Genomic DNA, 20,299 nt, shown 5'->3' with positions numbered 1-20,299 from the left:
ATGTCTTAGTCACAGCCTAGGGGATGTTTCCAGAATGAGATTTACACTCTGCAGCGGAGTGTGTGCTGATATTAAACTTCCTGGCAGATTCTGGACTTTGCAGATGGCATAAGTGATTTTTGAGATGTAGTTCCTTGGCATTTGAGAAAATATTGTGCTGTGATTGTGTTAGGACACTGTTTGAAAATGTGGAAGTGAGATTCAATTGCAGAAGTAAAATATATACATGTAAAGTAAATATAATGTCATAAAAATCTTTGCAATCTTTCATCCACATCAAATGCCCAAGAGTACTCAGCCAAAAGATCATGGAAATTCAACTACTTGTTCTGGCTGGAAGCCCTAAGCAATATTATTTGAATTTATTTTTCTCTTACCTAAGCTTCCAAAGAAATGAATGACTCCAATGAAGACAAAGGTATATTAAATTCACAGAAAAATGTATCAATACCCACGTTCAAACTCTCTTTAATGAGATTCCTACATCTATAGTCTGCAAGCTACTTTGTGTGTGGTTGAGGATAGTGCCATCCACCCTCCCCCCTCCCCCTCCATGTTACTGCCACATATTGTTCACTGGAGGAACAATTGCTGGTAAATCTCAATATGGGCTCCAATCTATCTAATTTTATCTTTTTGGTATTTTTACAAGATATATGTAGGTGCGAGCAGTATACTAATCGACTTTTTTATGAATATACTTACTAAGGACTTTAACAGAAGACCACACCGTCATGCAGAATGACATTCTTGCAGTGCATGCCACTGGAATTGGCTGAGCATCTTAGTGATGCTTTATCACCTGCTAAATGAACCTGTAATGGAATGTGCTGCTCTTTTATGGGTCTTCTCTGTTTCCTCTTATCAGTCTTATCTGGCTCCAATCCCAGACTGATAAGCAGCATTCAAGTGTCTCATAAGCTACTTCCTTTGCTGATGGACATCTCCAAAGTTTCCAATAGGATTCTCCCAATGAACCTCAGTCTGGAGTCTGCCTTACCCATGATTAATTTTATGTGGTTGTTCCCCTTCTAATCGCCCCATACACATATTTCTGGTCATTTTATGAAGGTTAACTGTTTCCAGCAATTTTTCTGCAATCAGGTAATCATACAGAACAGGATCTTTCTGTCTGTGTTTTAATAATACACCACATTTGTTTATGTTGAAAGTCAATTGCCACAATGTGTGCCAAGCGTTGATCCTCTGCAGGTTCTCCTGCATTTTGCTACAATTTTCCAGTGTTAGAACTTCTCTGTATACAACAGCATCATCCATAAAAAAGCCTTATGGTGCCCACAACATTATCTACAAGTCATTTATATTTATTGTGAAAAGTAATGGTCCAACATTCCCTTGCGGAACACCTGAAAATATTCTTCCTTTGGAGGACTTCTCTCTGTTAAGAATGATGTGTATTCTGATTGCTAGAAACTCTTCAATCCAATCACACATTGACCTGATGTTCTATATTCTCATATTTTGTTAATTAAGCAGCAGTATGAACTGTATCAAATGCTTTCCAGAAGTCAAGGAACATGGCATCTACCTGGGTGCTGGTATCTACTGCTTCCTGGGTCTCATAGACGAACAGAACAAACTAGGTTTCACATGATACTTGTTTTTGGAACCCTTGTTGATTCCTATATAGGAGAGTTTCAGTCTCTAGAAATGTCATAATACGTGAGTATAAAATGTTCAAAAATTCTCCAATGGATCAGCATCAGAAATATAGGCCTTTTTTTTCCCCCCGCAATCAGTAGGAATGCTTCACTCCTAGAGGCACTGCTATGAGGGCTATCCACAAAGTACATTATGTTTTGGAATTAAAAATAAATAAAGTATTGGAAATTTTTTTTAATTTATACATACGAAAGCCACACTTAAATACTACATTTCTACATAGTTGCCATTTAAATTAAGGCACTTATCGTAGCGATGGATGAGCTTGGAAATTCCTTCGTCGTAAAATTTGGCCACCTGTGCCTTCAACCACGTGGTTACCTCTTCTTGAAGCTGTGTCTTGTCATCAAAACACTGCATAGCCAAACACTTCTTCATTGCTGGGAATAAGTGGAAGTTGCTCGGTGCCAGGTCGGGACTGTACGGCGGATGAGGAAACAACTCCCACTTAAAAGATTCAAGAACTTCATGGGTGGCATTTGCCTTGTGGGCCTGGGCGTTGTCGTGAATCAGCAAGATCTTTGAGTCCAACTTTCCCCTGCGCTTGTTTTGTATTGCTCTTCTGAGGTTGTGCAGAGTTTGGCAATACCTTTGAGAGTTTATTGTAGTGCCTCTTTCCAGGAAATCCACAAAAATCACACCTTTTCTGTCCCAAAAGACAGTCGCCATCACCTTCCTTGCCGACATTGTCTGCATGCATTTCTTGGGTTTTTGTGGGGAATTTGTGTGCCCCCACTGCATTGACTGCAATTTTGTTTCGCAGTTCACATGCTTAACCCATGTTTCGTCACCAGTAATAATGCGATCGAGTAATGAGTCGCCATCTTTCTCATAAGCGTCCAAAAACGTTAACGCTGCAGCCATTCGCTGATTTTTGTGAATCTCTGTCAAGATTTTTGGTATCCATCTTGCACAAAACTTGTGGTAACCAAGCTTTTCGGTAATGATTTCGTGCAACAAACTTCGTGAAATTTGTGGAAAACTCATAGAGAGTTCCGTTATTGTGAAATTACGGTTTTCAAGGACCGCGGCATCGACTTTTTCAACAAGTTTGGCAGTCACTATGCTGGGTCTTCCACTTCGCTCTTCGTCGTGAACGTTAGTTCGGCCATTTTTAAATTTTATGACCCATTGACGCACTCCACCTTCAGTGATTATGTTGTCCCCATACACTTCACAAAGCTGCCGATAGATTTCTATCAGTGTACAGTTTTTTGCAGTCAGAAACCTTATTACAGCACGCACTTCACACTTCGGCATTTTCAATTAATGCTGACATTTCAAACTGTCACAGTAACTCAACGGAGTACAGCACGAACCTCTCACTAGCATGGCAGGTTGCCGACTGAGCGGCGGAATGCCATGACACCAAGATGGCTGCGCTTGTCCCGCCCCTAATGGACACAAACAAAAACGTAATGTACTTTGTGGATAGCCCTCGTATTAGAAGAGGGCAAGTCCTTTCTCATACTGTGTGCATAATAGAACTGGTATCCCATCAATTTTAGTTGCTTTTCCATCCCTTAGTCACTTACTTTAATAACTGAAATATTGTCATTTGCATGACAATATAAAGGAGGAAATCCAGTGTGATCTTCCTTTGTGAAACAGCTTTTTAATTATTTATTTTGGATAAACTGAGTTTGTATGTACAAATGTAAGTTCTTAATTTAAAATAAATGCACAAAATTACAATGGATTTTTCTAACCATGCTGATTCCATAATAGTAAATGGGCCACAACAACATACAATTCAAATCTGTTTATCAGCTTCTTTTAAACATTTCACTGTCAAATTGTATTTATTTGCATTGAAAAGTTGAGTAAGGTAGGGAAAACCCCTTGCAACCATTTTCCTTTATAGTACTTCTTGCGAATCTTTGTATTTAGTGCATGTTTCTGTTATGTAATTCAAATCTGACACTTCAGACTGATACCCATCACAGATGTCCAGAATCTAGAATTTTTAACTGGTGTAAATGTGCTTGGTAACATCAGTGTCCCAGACTCATTTAGATGATGTAAGTTACATGAAATCTGCTCAGCTTTACACAGTCAAACAACAGGCAAGGAGAAAGGTCCAGTCATATGGCTGCTAGGTGTCTGCCCTTATATTGCTGAGATACATGGTATTCACAGTTCCAGTCATAGTAAGCAGCTCTCGTGATCGTAGGGTTGAGATATGTCTGAGGGATTAGTGTTAGATGGAATTCTCCATCAATAATGCTCCTCTTTGATAGGTGGTCAACTATTTTGTAATGTAAAATTCCATAATGCTGTTTTATCCATAGTCAGTAAATATCAATGTCATTCTTCCTTGCTTCTTTTATGGCCTCCAATACATCCAAAACATATATATTAGTGTGCTTGTCAAATTTTGGATTATGTAATTTCTGCATAACACTTTCCAAGACCTTGAGTATCAGTATCAGATGAAATGTCTGCATGTCATAATAAAATAGCCTCCATTAAGTGAAACTGTTTTATAAAAAGACATTTAGTACTCATACTTTGGCCTTTCTGTGTCATCCTCCATTTCAGTGCCATTATGATCACAAAGTGTCTGACCAGATGGCTTTGATCCATCTATTGATTTAATGTAAGACAAAAACTTTTTAGAATTTTCTGTCAAGTTGGTAGATAGAATTTTGCTTTCATATCATTGAACACTTCATACAAAATCCTCCTTGTGTAATTTTGTCTTTGTTTGGTTTTTGCTTGTCTGTGTGGGGCTTTGGCTACATTTAAATTTGCAATGAAGCCCTTTTTGCTTTTGTAGCAGCTTTCTAACGTGGTTGTCAAATTTTGCTCAGCATATACTTGTCTAAAGCATACTGTAAGATTCTCTTTACTTTGTACATTGATGCTCAACAATGTCAGTGCTGGAGATGAAATTTTCATGTTGATCTGTCAAATAATGTGAAATGTGTCTCCTGTCTCTCTTGCTAAACAGTAAGATCCTCCTAACTTTCTTTGTATTCCTATTTACAGCCTTATGATCATATACATTCGTGACATTGTCTTTCCGGGGGTGATCTGCAATGAATACTGAAGAAAACTTCACAAGCCAATTTACTAAAAAAGCATTTTATTGGATGACTGGTTTCATTAGACCTGGACTTCTCTGTCAGTTGCCAGTTGATGGCAGACATGAACACTTGTAATCAGTGCAATATAGCTATGTTTATGTTTGTACATTATACTTTCATATATGGAATGACAATGTGCAGGGGTTTTCATGGTAGTGGTAAAAGCACATGCTATGTGGAGGGTTTTGCAATACTAATGGACAATATATTATAAAAATTTTAAACCATAAGATGTGATGATGAAAGCATAGCTTTGTCAAAACCAATTATCCAATAAAATGTTTTTTTAGTGATCTTGGCTTTTGAAGGTTTCTACAGTTATCTGGCTTACGATCACTGATTCCCTTTTCTATACTAATTGGGTTGAAAAGTTTGGGTCTGGTTGCCACCAGCATGTCTACGATGTCTTCATGAGTTCTCTGATTAACTGCTCAAGGTAATACTTGGATAAGGCACTGAGAATAATTTCACATGATCCTTTGTTACTACTGCTCATCATAATCACTTGAGTCTCACAGACTATAGGTGGTAAGTTAAATCTTCACTTAAAACCATAACATAACCAGTAAATTTACACAAAATAATCTACAACATTATCCTCAGATGTTCTGCCACTACCACTACTGATGCAGGCATCTCTAAAAGCATCTGATGGCTATCTTTGAGCCATCTTGTACAGTTATCTCCATCCAAATTATTTTTCATTCTGGATCTGTAATCTCTCTAGATATTATCATACATTGTTATTGCTATAAACACACCTCCATCACCAATGTTCAGTCTATTTTTGCAATATACGAGGCCTGTTCAGAAAGTAAGCTCCGATTGATTGTCAAATTGAAACCACAGTGAACATCAGAAATGTTTTACTTGTAACAATTAGCTACACCTTTCAGCTACTTCTCTACGTAGTCGCCGTTCTGACTTAGACTTTTGTCATAGCGTTGTACCAACTTTTCAATAGCTTCATCATAGAAGGCAGCCGCCAGTGCTCTCTGCCAATTCTCCACGCTGGCCTACACCTCGTTGTCTGTGTCAAAATGTTGTCTTCAAAGACAGCGGTTCATGTGACCAGAGATGAAACTCAGGGGGAGACAATTGCGGACTGTATTGTGGGTAATCTCACATTTCCATTTGAAAACGATGCAGGGGCATCTTCATTGCCCCTGCAGAATGCGGCTGAGAATTGTCTTGAAGAAGAAACAGCACGACAGTTATGTAATGTTAGCTGCATAGCTTCAGGCGCAATTTCTCACCAGGCCCTCATACTTGGCGGCAGACACTATTTTCTAGACATCTTTACGCACTCACTGCAAGCTCAGAAATGAAAAGAGCGACGTGATGCTAACTGGGGTTATACTAGAGACACTACCCAACACATCTGTGCAAAGCTTTATCGGATTTTCATAGTCGTTTCCATTTCGCGACCGATCGGAGCTTACTTTCTGAACGCCCCTCGTACATTCCAGTCAGAGTTTAGGATTTTATTTCTATTTCTATTTCTACTCATATTGCTACTGTTTATTAGCAAACTATTTCTGGAGACCTTTCCACAGAAGCTCCTGCAGTTAACTAATACTATATTAATATTTCCAATCTCCATTCTGGTACGCTACCCTATTTGGATATATACTAAGATGGTATTTGTTCTTTCGGACATGTCCGAAAGAACAGATACCACTGGTGATCATACAGCTCATTAGAATGAAATGACAATGAAATGAACACCCTTTGCTGCTTACAGGCATTGACATACGTCAACGGGGACAGATGAAAATGTGTGCCCCGACCGGGACTCGAACCGTGGATCTCCTGCTTACATGGCAGATGCTCTATCCATCTGAGCCACAGAGGACACTGAGGATAATGCGACTGCAGGGATTTATCTCTGGCACGCCTCCCGCGAAACTGACATTCTCAACGTATTGTCCCACACTACATGCGTAGTGCCCCCGCCCATTATACTCATTACTTGCGGCGCATTGCCGATTCCCATAAGAGTTCAGGCACTGTTTGTGCATTCGCACAGAAGAAGAAGATGGTTAAGTGACCGGTGAGCCTTAACTATATATATACTAAGATGGTATCTGTTCTTTCGGACATGTCCGAAAGAACAAATACCATCGGTGACCATGCAGCTCGTTAGAATGAAATTACAATGGAATGAACACCCTTAGCTGCTTACAGGCGGCTTACATGGATAGAGCGTCTGCCATGTAAGCAGGAGATCCCGGGTTTGAGTCCCGGTCAGGGCACACATTTTCATCTTTCCCCGTTGACGTATGTCAATGCCTGTAAGCAGCTAAGGGTGTTCATTTCATTGTAATTTCATTCTAACAAGATGCATGGTCACCGATGGTATCTGTTCTTTCGGACATGTCTGAAAGAACAGATACCATCTTAGTATATATATAGTTAAGGCTCACCGGCCACTTGACCAACTTCTTCTTCTGTACGAATGTACAAACAGTGCCTGAACTCTTATGGGAATTGGCAATGCGCCGCAAGTAATGAGTATAATGGGCAGGGGCACTATGCGTGTAGTGCGGGACAATACGTTGAGAATGTGGGTTTCGTGGGAGGCATGCCAGAGATAAATCCCTGCAGTCACACTATCCTCTGTGTCCTCGGTGGCTCAGATGAATAGAGCGTCTGCCATGTAAGCAGGAGATCCCGGGTTTGAGTCCCGGTTGGGGCACACATTTTCATCTGTCCCCGTTGACGTATGTCAACGCCTGTAAGCAGCTAAGGGTGTTCATTTCATTGTAATTTCACCCTATTTGGAATCGGAATGTATCTTATTGGGGCTGTAGCACATTTTTGTACCCTAAAGAACCCACAAGTGTACTGCACTACTTCTACCTGTGGTAAATTCCTCACTTATTAAGGGGGTCCTACATTTCTCCAGCCGATAATGGAAGTTGAGAAATTGGCATCCAATAATGTTACTGAATTATCTGAGCTTCTGGTTTATACTTTCCACTCTGTTCCAAATCAGAGGACCAAAATCAGTTCTGGGAACAATTCTGCAAAGTGTTAGCTGTGTTAACAGGCAAGGCTAGCTGGCTTCATCAAATCTACCAGCTGCTTGTACGAAACAAGAATGGCCTGTGAACTCAGGTGGCAGGCGTCATTCGTACTTGTATAAGCAATGGTTTGCAGCTAGATGCACATGATGCACCCAATTACTGCTGGCACAGCCCCCTCCACATTTCAGATGAGACCCTGGCAAGCAAACATAGTTGACATTGGCCTTCTTTCCCGACCTAACTGCTATTTGCTGCCTAATAATACTGGAGAAGTAATCCCGTTCCCTCCACTTTTCCGGATCTCTCAGGAAAATCAGCCAGAGCCCAACAGGTGAGGCATCCTGTGCTCGCTCAGATGTGCTTTCAGCAGTGGGCAACCTGTTTTTGAGGTTAAGAGGACGGCCATGTGGCCAGTACCGACTCCGACTCCTCCCCCTCCCCCATTCCCCCCCACTCCCCCGAGATTTGCAACTCTGCTACTGTCAATCGTCAATCACTGTCATGCAAATGTCAACCAGAAGGGATGTCTGAATCAGAAGGCATAATGGCATCATGGTTCCCAAACAGTTCAATAGCCTCCACAGGTGCCAAAGCATTTGTCGCAGGTGCCTCAATGCTACCACATTTAAGGGCAGCAGCCTGAAGCCTGTCGACCATGGCCAACACAACTTCCACCTGTTCACAGAGAGTGGCCATTTCCTCCTGCATATGTACACAACAGGTGCAGTCCCTATCCCTTTTTAATCAATATCTTTTTTCCTTAGAACACACGTAATGTGAAACTCACCTGAGAAGCTGCTGAGTGCAGTCCAAGCTCTGCTGTTTAGCTACTTCTAGTCTATACAAACGTAGAAATTTGTCTCACACAAGGATAATACACTACAATTTATGCAAAAAATTTATAGTAAGTTAGTGAACACCAGTCCACACACTACAATGCACATGCACAATACACTTTTTCACAGAGGTACATTTGAAAAACAGAAACTAAACTAAATTACTGAGTACTGTTCAAAGTGCTAAACTAAATTACTGTGTACTGCTCAAATTATGACAACTACTGGCACGCCATATTGGCTCTGTTCCAGTCACTACCATTTTAGAGACAAGCCGTCATGAAAGAAAATGAGTTAACTTCAGTGATATGGAGAATGAAAATACTGTATAACAGCATGTTCTTTGCCATAAGAACAATGAAGGAAAATAAGTGTTACAGTTTTAAACAATGTGATGTTGGATTATGTGTTGTACCTTGTTTCGAGCTATATTTTCGTCACCCTGCCAGGTGTGAAAAAGAAAGACAGTGCTACAATGATATGCATAGTAATGTTACTGTCTGCTGAGTACACCTGTGGCAAGAAAGCTGATGTTGCAGACCAGTTACATGAACTTCCCTAGTGGACAAATATAAAGCTGCATGGTGTGTGACTGACTCTTAGTTGGTATTACCTGCTTTGCATCTACAGGTGACCCCCACTGTTGTTTGCCTGGACTGACTTAGCCAGTTCTTCAGCTGACAGTGTGTGGTCTCTAACACTGAATGACTTAAGAGATATCATGCTTAATTTATAACTTACATATGCACAGATAAGAAAGTAGTAATGCTTTGCTCTTATATTAATTTCAGTCAGCATAACTTCTGTCAACACCTATTATTGTTGGTTTCATGGACTAATAGCTGATTTTAATCTGTTGTTAAACCTCCACTGCTCGTGCGGATGACACTTGTCGTCCACATGACTTTCCTGCTCAATTTTGTCTGACAGTGCTGGATTGAGTTCGTGCCATTTTCAGTACCTTTCTGTTAGCTCTCTGACTGTTAGCTCCAGTCATTGTTGGCTTTCAGTTACAAAAGATACATTGTTTATGAAACATTATCATAGTCTGGAGGACACTGGTCAACCGCACGAGCTCTGCTGCCACAATCTGATACAAAGTAAATCTATAGTACTTTATTGCTTTCCTACATTCAATCAATCTTTCATGTGCATACATTTAAGCATATTGAAACCAATTGCAGTTACCTATTATCTAGTATTCTCTTTATTTTTAGATTGAGGAAGAAATGGGCAAAAATACCCTCAGACAGAGTTTAGTAGAGATCCTAATGTATGGCTGGAATAATTCAATGAGCTGAGTGATGAAGATGCTCACAGTGATACCACTGACTCAGAGACTGAGGATTGTGTTCATGAAAGTGGCCATGATTCAGGAACAGAACAAGATATGTCAGAAAATGATAAATATGAGTCACAGGTAGAAGTAACTCGAGAGGATGCATTTTTTAGGGAAAGATGGAATAACTAAATGAAGGAAAAATAAATATCCTACCAATGTTAGAAGCAGGTCTTGTAATATTATTACACATTTGCCTGGACCAAAAAATCAATCTTGTATAAAAATAACAGAAATAGAAATTCTGAATTTATTGTTGGATGAAAACATAATAAGCATTATCGCAAAATATATACATCAATGAAGTTCATGGTAACTTTTCTAGGGAAAAGGATGCTAAGAAAACATATGCAATAGAGATCAAAGCTTTCATTGGTTTGTTATATCTGTGTGAATCTTTCAGATGTTCTAGGAAGTGTATATTGAAATTGTGGGATAACTCAGAGGTAAACGGACTTGAATCATGTTATTTATGCATGAGTGAAAACTGATTGAGGTTTCTGTTGAGATGTCTGCGGCTTGATAATATCCATGATAAAGTTGTTCTCAGAGAGACTGACAAGTTGGCTGCTATTAGAGAGGTACTTGTACTATTCATGAACAACTGCCAAAAATATTTTTCACCTAGTGAATATCTTACTGTTGACGAATGGCTTTTGGCATTTAGAGGAAACTGCCCATTCAGGCAATATATTCCTAGCAAATCTGCGAAGTATGGGTTAAAAGTGTTAGCTTTGGTTGATGTAAAAACAGCTTACACTTTGAATTTAGAATTGTACATCGGTAAGCAGAGGGACCATGTAATGCCAGTAATTCAGCTGCAGATATTGTTCTTCGAATGGTCAAACCAGTACAAGGTACAAGCAGAAATATTACTGGTGACAACTGGTTTACCAGTTTGTCTTTAGTCAAGAAACTTCAGGCAAAGAAACTGACATATGTCAGAACAGTACAAAAAAACAAAAGAGAAGTGCCAAAAGAATTTCTACCAAAAAGAGAAAGGGAGCCAAAATCATCTATCTTTGGATTTCAACAGGATTGTACATTGGTCTTATACTGTCCAAAGAAAAATAGAACAGTGTTGGTGTTGTCAAGTGTGCATTTCAATGACGCTATAGATGATTCAACAGTGGAACAAATTAAACCTGAAACGATTACTTTCTATAACACATCAAGAGTGGAGGCAGATATTTTAGATTAGCTTTGTCAGAAGAACAATGTGTCAAGTAATACAAGAAGGTGGCCTATGGTACTTTTTTGCAATATTTTGAACATTGCAGCCATAAATGCTTTATGAATATATAAATACCACTGCATGGCTTCAAATCAGGTTGTAAAAAGGGTTGATTTTTTTTTTATGGCCAAGAACTAATAAAGCCTCAAATAGAGTGACATTCCCTTATTGAAAACCTTACATGTGAATTCGGAGGAGGGCTAAATTACTCTTAGGCACTCAAGAAATTCTGGAAAAGCCAGAAAAATCATCATCTGGATCACTTGGAAAGTGTTATACATGTGGAAGAACATGAAATAAAACAACTCCTAGATGGTGTACTACATGCAACATCTGGACATGTTTAGATCACCTGAAAGACATATGTGTAATCTGTGTTGTCTAATAATGTGTTCTTTATTTCAATTTTGTTTTCACTTTGTCACTAAGTTTATGTTTGTATATGCTTATTAGTTAGGTTGTTGTTTTGAAACACGCATTTTCATGTTCTTTTGATAAGTAGTTGCTTTGTTACACACACCACAATGCTTGCACGGAAAACAGATGTAAATTTGTTATTTTGAAATGTAACCTTATTAAATTACTGCACAAACTGTTTCAAACATTGGAATATATTATACTGTGTACAAATATTAAATTTATTATATTTAGATTTAATTAAAAAATCACAAAATCAGTCATAAAGAACGTTCAAAGTATACAAATAGACAGCTTGCTTTGTGGATGACACCTTTCATCCACGCGAGCAAACATGTCATGAATTTTCGCACGAGTAACGGAAGGTTAAGGAAGTTTATTTATATTCAGTAAATGTTGTTCATCTTAAAGTGAGGATTAAAATCTAAAATGAGGGGAAAAAAATCACACCATCAAGGAGTTGCGCAACATAAATGACAGTTGGTAGGCATGTTTCTACATCTGAAAGAGTATGTCTATTCAACTTTCACACCAGTCACATAAGAGTGGCACTACTTGCACCACTAACAGGATACAAAAATACACACTGTAATGATCATGAGAATTAGTTAGCTTTGAGATTGGACGTGGTGGGTTGATGTTAGTCAAGAATGCCCTCAAGGTGACAAAGATGCCATTATCAGCACCTCACTGAGTTTGAATAATGTTGTGAATAAGGCTATGAGAAGCTGGATATTCATTCTGTGAATTGCAGAAAGACTTGGCAGGAATATAGCCACTGTAAATGACTGCCAGCAGCTGTTTAACGGGGATGTACAGTCACAAGAAGACCAGGCTATGGACAGCCATCTGGCACAACAGAGAGGGAAGACCATTGTGTTCCGTGTATGGCTCTGGCCCATCGCACTGCATCTGCGGCAGCATTTCGAGTAGCAGTTGGCACTACAGTGACACAATGAACTGTTACAAATTGGTTATGTCTGGAACAGCTCTGAGCCAGATGCCCTGTCGTGTGCCTTCCACTGACCCTAAACAAACACCATTTGTGACTTCAGTGGTGTCAAATGAGAGCTTATTGGAGGACATCGAAAAAGTACAAAGAAGGGCAGCTCATTTTGTATTATTGCGAAATAGGGGAGATAATGTCACAGACATGATACATGAATTGGAGTGGCAATCATTAAAACAAAGACGATTTTTGTTGTGACAGGATCTTCTCATGAAATTTCAGTCACCAGTTTCCTCCTCCAATTGTGAAAACATTCTGTTGGCACCCACTTACAATGATCATCATGATAAAATAAGAGAAATCAGGGCTCGCACAGAAAAATTTAAGTGCTCGTTTTGCCCGTGTGCCGTTCAAGAGTGGAATGGTAGAAGAGACAGCATGAAGGTGGCAGCAGAGTAATCACGTAGGTGTAGATGTAGGTCTGGTTTTTTTTTTTTTTTTTTTTTTTTTTTTTTTTTTTTTTTTTTTTTTTTTTTTTTTTCCCAGCTGGTCCTGCCTCAGTGCCAGTGACGGTTGTGTGTTGGTTAGGAGGAGGGCAGTTGGGGGCCTGCAGCCAACCTGCCTGTCTGCTAGACACACTAGACCTGCACCTGGAATTATGGTGTGGCTTGTGATTTTGTATGACAGCAGGAACACTCTCGTGGTTATTCCAGACTCTCTAACTGCAAATTTGTACGTTAATCTGGTGATTCAAACTGTTGTGCTGCCATTCATGAATAGTATTCCAAGAAGCATTTTCCAACTGGATAATACTTGCTCCGCGTACTGCTGTTGCAACCAAATAGCTCAGCAGAATTTCAACATGTTGTCTTAGCATGCTCGATAACTAGATCTGTCTCCAATTGAGCATATATTGGACATCACTGGACAATAACTCCATCATCATCCACAACCAGCATTAACCATCCCTCTATTGACTGACCAAGAGCAACAGACATGGAACTCCATCCCACAAACTGACTTCCGGCACCTGTACAACACAGTACATGCATGTTTGTATTCAACATTCTGACAGTTACAGAGGTTATTAATGTAGCAGCATTTCACATTTGCAATAGCTAATCTCATACTTACATTAACCAGTGATCTTGATATGTTAATCACTTAAATATGTTATGTACATAATTTATTCCCAAAATTTAATTACCCTACATTAATTATTTTTTGGTGTTGCGATCTTTTTTTCCATCGGTGTATATTACAGTGTACATTTCTTCAAATTTATCTGGATGTAAATAAATGGATAGAACATCAATGAACACTTAGTATGGAATGTATCAGTGTGGAGAGCAACATATACAAGGCAACATATAAAGAAACATGCTGTTGCTGCAAACTCAGCATCGAAAGTATTAAAAAAAATTAGTTTTACACATGTTTCCAGTTAATCTTTGATGTGTTATTTGAAGGGGAAAACAAACTATTGCTTGTGATATACAGGGCATTTCAAAATGAATGTACGGGTTCTAAGGCTCTGTAGCATTTATTACATTCAGCTTACAATTATAAATAATACATCAAATGAAAGAGGAACTCCAAATAGTTCTTTTTGTGTACCTGTACACAAAGGGAAGAGAATTTAGAGCATAAAGATAAGAAACACCAGTAATAGCTGCTTCACTGAAAAACAAAGGCTCCTCATAAACTTTCTGCTGGGATATGGCACAGAAACATTCAGTTTAGTCTCTTTCCAACTATACCATCTTGTGGGGATTTGTTGACCTCCAGATGTGCACATTACTTGTGTTCACATTTCCACTTAACTGAAATGTTGATTCATCACCAGAAAATCTTCATCGCCTTGCAGCAACGATTCGGCTGCAAAGTTGGCACATGTACTGTACTCTGTAGGCTTTGAAACTTGTAACAACTGCAAACGATAAGGAAGTAGTTGTCGGCATCTCCTTAAGTCTCCACACAGGTGTCACTGGAACTGCTAATTCACGACTAGCCTTCTGAACTGATTTCTTGAGGCTATGCATGAAAGGCTCTAACTCGTTCAACATGTTGTTCAGTCACTCTTGGCTCATTCTATTCTCTTCCCTTTGCATACAGGTACACAAACAAAACTGTTTGAGTTGCTCTTTCATTTGATGTATTATTTATAGTTGTAAGGTGAATGTTATAAATGCTACAAAGCCTTAAAACCCGTATATTCATTTTTAAACACCCTGTATTTCCAAGGTCTGCTGTGCATGTATAGGCAATGATATAGTGGTACTTCAGGTTGGTGTCTGATACCAAGTGTGAATAAGTTTGTCGTAGTAGCTGGCAAGCTTTGGATCTTCAATATTTGAGAGTATCTTCTGTAAGGTCTGACTCATATTTTGTGGCCATGTAAGTGGAATTAACCTCTAACAATGAGTATCATGCATAGGTCTACTTTTGAAATATCAGGAACTGTCAGCAAAAATGAAATATATCTCCTAAACAATCATCTTACCTGAATTCGAAAAAACTTTTCACTGTTGCAACTGCAGAGAGCTGTTTTTTATCAAATAACAGTCCCGTGTAAATGTTCCTCACAAATTTAAAACTGTATGCTGGACTGAGGGCTGACTCTGGACTTTTTATTTTTCATTGGTGATACTCTATTGCCACATCAATGGAATACATACAATGGATCAGCTCACATCTTACATCTACCAGCAGCTGACTCATGTAGTTGTCTTGTGACAGCCAGAGTGAGAGCACCAGCAGCAGCGAGTACTGTTTGTATAAAGCGTTTATTTTGCATTTTGTTTACGACCTTCCACTAAGGAAGGGATTCTATTAGTGTTTATCTGCTCTGCATAGTAACTAACAGTTCTTGATAAAACTTTACGTAGTTTTCGTGTTGGATTTCTTAATGTTTTCTTGATCGTTTAGAACAGAAAGCGCCCTAAAACCGTCTTTTGTTTGTTTCGCGGCCGTTAGCCACTAGTTAGTCACTTGAATCAGCAGTTGTCTTGTGACAGCCAGAGTGAGAGCACCAGCAGCAGCGAGTACTGTTTGTATAAATCGTTTATTTTGCATTTTGTTTACGACCTTCCACTAAGGAAGGGATTCTATTTGTGTTTATCTGCTCTGCATAGAAACTAACAGTTCTTGATCGTTAGGAGAGAAATTTATTTTGTACTTATTTGCTGCGCTTAGCTTTTAAATAGTTTTTCTGGGAAAACCTAGCGTAGTTTTCACGTCTCGTATTTCAGTGAGTGTTTCTTGATTATCAGAGTAGCTCATCAGAAGATTATCTTGGGAATTTGTCACCGTATAGAGTAGGGTCAACATAGTCATGTGTAGGGACTGTGGTTGTTGTGAGCGGACGCAAGGAGAATTGGCCACTCTTCGGGGGCAGGTGGAGGCTTTGTCTGTTAGGCTCATCGAGCTCGAGGCGCAGGCGTCGGCTTGTAGTGGCGTTGGGGCAACTGTGGTGAGACCTATGCCTACTTCGGTGGCCTTGGAATCACATGGAACCCCTGATGTCGCTGCGTCTTCCGGCAGTGAGCATCTTACCGGTCAGCCATCACTCCAGGATGAATGGCGGACAGTGGTGGGCTCGCGCGTGCCTGGCCGAAAGGCGAAGGTGGGATCTGGCCGCGTGGCAGCTGCCTTACCCCTTTCCAACAGGTACGGGGTGCTTCCTAGTGGTGATGACATCGTTTCCGAGCCACCACAGGATGCCTCGCCTGTTGGGCCAGTGGCCGATTCTCCGGCAAGGTCCCGACAGTCACAGAGGGCGGGCCTATTAGTTATAGGGAGCTCCAACGTTAGGCGGGTTATGGAGCCCCTCAGGAAAATAGCGGGTAGGTCGGGGAAGAATGCCAGTGTGCACTCGGTGTGCTTGCCGGGGGGTCTCGTCCGTAATGTGGAGGAGGCCCTTCTGGCAGCTATTGAATGCACTGGGTGTGACCGGCTGCAGATAGTAGCACATGTCGGAACGAATGACGCCTGCCGCTTGGGTTCTGAGGCCATCCTTGGTTCCTTCCGGCGGCTGGCTGATTTGGTGAAGACAACCAGCATCGCACGCGGAGTGCAAGCTGAGCTTAATATCTGCAGCATAGTGCCCAGAGTCGATCGCGGTCCTCTGGTTTGGAGCCGTGTGGAGGGTCTAAACCAGAGGCTCAGACGACTCTGCGACTATAATGGTTGCAAATTCATCGACCTCCGTTATTGGGTGGAGAACTGTAGGGCCCCCCTAGACAGGTCAGGCATGCACTACACACCGGAAGCAGCTACTAGGGTAGCAGAGTACGTGTGGTGTGCACACGGGGGTTTTTTAGGTTAGAGAGACCCCCCCTTGGGCGAAACGATAAAATACCTGACGGCTTACCAGAGAGAACATCAGCATCGTTGATAAAGAACGTCCGTCCTCAGAGACCAAAAACAGGAAAAGTTAACGTAATATTGGTAAACTGCAGGAGTATCCAGGGCAAGGTTCCTGAATTAGTATCGCTTATTGAAGGAAATAGTGCGCATATAGTATTAGGAACGGAAAGTTGGTTAAAACCGGAAGTGAACAGTAACGAAATCCTAGACACAGAATGGAATATATACCGCAAGGATAGGATAAACGCCAATGGTGGAGGAGTATTTATAGCAGTAAAGAATTCAATAATATCCAGTGAAGTTATTAGCGAATGCGAATGTGAAATAATCTGGGTTAAGTTAAGTATCAAAGGTGGGTCAGATATGATAGTCGGATGCTTCTATAGACCACCTGCATCAGCAACCGTAGTAGTTGAGCGCCTCAGAGAGAACCTGCAGAACGTCGTGAAGAAGTTTCGTGATCATACTATTGTAATAGGGGGAGACTTCAATCTACCAGGTATAGAATGGGATAGTCACACAATCAGAACTGGAGCCAGGGACAGAGACTCTTGTGACATTATCCTGACTGCCTTGTCCGAGAATTACTTCGAGCAGATAGTTAGAGAACCAACTCGTGAAGCTAACGTTTTAGACCTCATAGCAACAAATAGACCGGAACTTTTCGACTCCGTGAATGTAGAAGAGGGTATCAGTGATCATAAGTCAGTGGTTGCATCAATGACTACAAGTGTAATAAGAAATGCCAAGAAAGGAAGGAAAATATATTTGCTTAACAAGAGTGATAGGGCACAAATCGCAGAATATCTGAGTGACCACCATCAAACGTTCATTTCTGAGGAAGAGGATGTGGAACAAAAATGGAAAAAATTCAGAAACATCGTCCAGTACGCCTTAGATAAGTTCGTACCGACTAAGGTCCAAAGCGAGGGGAAAGATCCACCGTGGTATAACAATCATTTACGAAAGGTACTACGGAAACAAAGAAAGCTTCATCATAGGTTTAAGAGTAGTCGAATCATAGCTGATAAGGAAAAGCTGAACGAAGCGAAAAAGAGCGTAAAGAGAGCAATGAGAGAAGCATTCAACGAATTCGAACATAAAACATTGGCAAACAATCTAAACAAGAACCCTAAAAAGTTTTGGTCATATGTAAAATCGGTAAGCGGATCTAAATCCCCTATTCAGTCACTCGTTGACCACGATGGCACCGAAACAGAGGACGACCGAAGAAAGGCAGAAATACTGAATTCAGTGTTCCGAAACTGTTTCACTGCGGAAAATCGTAACACGGTCCCTGACTTCAGCCGTCGCACGGACGCCAAAATGGAAAATATTGAAATAAACGATATCGGAATTGAAAAACAACTGCTATCACTTAGTAGCGGAAAAGCATCCGGACCAGACGAGATACCCGTAAGGTTCTACAGTGATTATGCTAAAGAACTTGCCCACTTTCTATCAGCAATTTATCGTAGATCTCTGGAAGAACGTAAAGTACCTAGCGACTGGAAGAAAGCGCAGGTCGTTCCCATTTTCAAGAAGGGTCATAAATCAGATGCGAATAATTATAGGCCTATTTCGCTTACGTCAATCTGTTGTAGAATAATGGAACATGTTTTATGTTCTCGTATTATGACGTTCTTAGATAATACAAATCTCCTTCATCATAACCAACATGGATTCCGCAAACAGAGATCATGTGAAACTCAGCTCGCCCTATTTGTCCAAGAAATTCACGGTGCCGTAGACACTGGCGAGCAGATTGATGCCATATTCCTGGACTTCAGGAAGGCATTTGATACGGTTCCGCACTTACGTTTAGTGAAAAAAATACGAGCTTACGGAATATCGGACCAGGTTTGTGATTGGATTCAGTATTTCCTAGAAGAAAGAACACAACATGTCATTCTTAACGGTTCAAAATCTGCAGATGTAGAGGTAATTTCGGGAGTACCGCAAGGAAGCGTGATAGGACCTTTATTGTTTACAATATACATAAATGACTTAGTTGACAACATCGGTAGCTCCGTGAGGCTATTTGCAGATGACACGGTTGTCTACAAGAAAGTAGCAACATCAGAAGACTCGTACGTACTCCAGGAAGACCTGCAGAGGATTAATGAATGGTGCGACAGCTGGCAGCTTTCCCTAAACGTAGATAAATGTAATATAATGCGCATACATAGGGGCAGAAATCCATTCCAGTACGATTATGCCATAGGTGGTAAATCATTGGAAGCGGTAACGACCGTAAAATACTTAGGAGTTACTATCCGGAGCGATCTGAAGTGGAATGATCACATAAAACAAATAGTGGGAAAAGCAGGCGCCAGGTTGAGATTCATAGGAAGAATTCTAAGAAAATGTGACTCATCGACGAAAGAAGTAGCTTACAAAACGCTTGTTCGTCCGATTCTTGAGTATTGCTCATCAGTATGGGACCCTTACCAGGTTGGATTAATAGAAGAGATAGACATGATCCAGCGAAAAGCAGCGCGATTCGTCATGGGGACATTTAGTCAGCGCGAGAGCGTTACGGAGATGCTGAACAAGCTCCAGTGGCGGACACTTCAAGAAAGGCGTTACACAATACGGAGAGGTTTATTATCGAAATTACGAGAGAGCACATTCCGGGAAGAGATGGGCAACATATTACTACCGCCCACATATATCTCGCGTAATGATCACAATGAAAAGATCCGAGAAATTAGAGCAAATACGGAGACTTACAAGCAGTCGTTCTTCCCACGCACAATTCGTGAATGGAACAGGGAAGGGGGGATCAGATAGTGGTACAATAAGTACCCTCCGCCACACACCGTAAGGTGGCTCGCGGAGTATAGATGTAGATGTAGATGTAGATGTAGATGTAGTTGAATCTTGTCCATGAGAGACCAACTTCCATGTTAAGCTTCTTGTTCACCATTCAGTTTTAGTCGGTCAAGAATGTGACAAAATAAATAATTAATTTGTGGATTATCATGTGCGTTTACAGAAACTCAATCATATACCAAAGCATATTATGCTTCTCACACTTATTTGCCCAACAGTAATTAGTTTGTAATATTAGCTAACTGTGTAGAGAAAATGGTTAACTGTTGCCTGATACTAAATCAAGAAAACAGGAAGTGAATTGAGGCTCTTTCATACTAACTGCTTTACAACCAAAAGTAAGAGTTCTGTCCCACAGATTTTTAGAGTTCTTAGCTAGCTACATTCTTAAAGGTGACTCATTTTTGCTCTTACCTTTGGCAGTACAGTATAATGACAGTGACAAGCAAGGCACTTATATACTCCTTAATTATGAAGATATTTACTACATATTTTCCCTTCTTTTAATTGCCTAATGACA

Source organism: Schistocerca nitens, chromosome 7 (assembly GCF_023898315.1).
Source record: "Schistocerca nitens isolate TAMUIC-IGC-003100 chromosome 7, iqSchNite1.1, whole genome shotgun sequence".
In the NCBI taxonomy this organism is placed as follows: Eukaryota; Metazoa; Arthropoda; class Insecta; order Orthoptera; family Acrididae; genus Schistocerca; species Schistocerca nitens.
The sequence above is the reverse complement of the archived record's forward strand: the minus strand, read 5'-3'. Positions refer to the sequence as shown.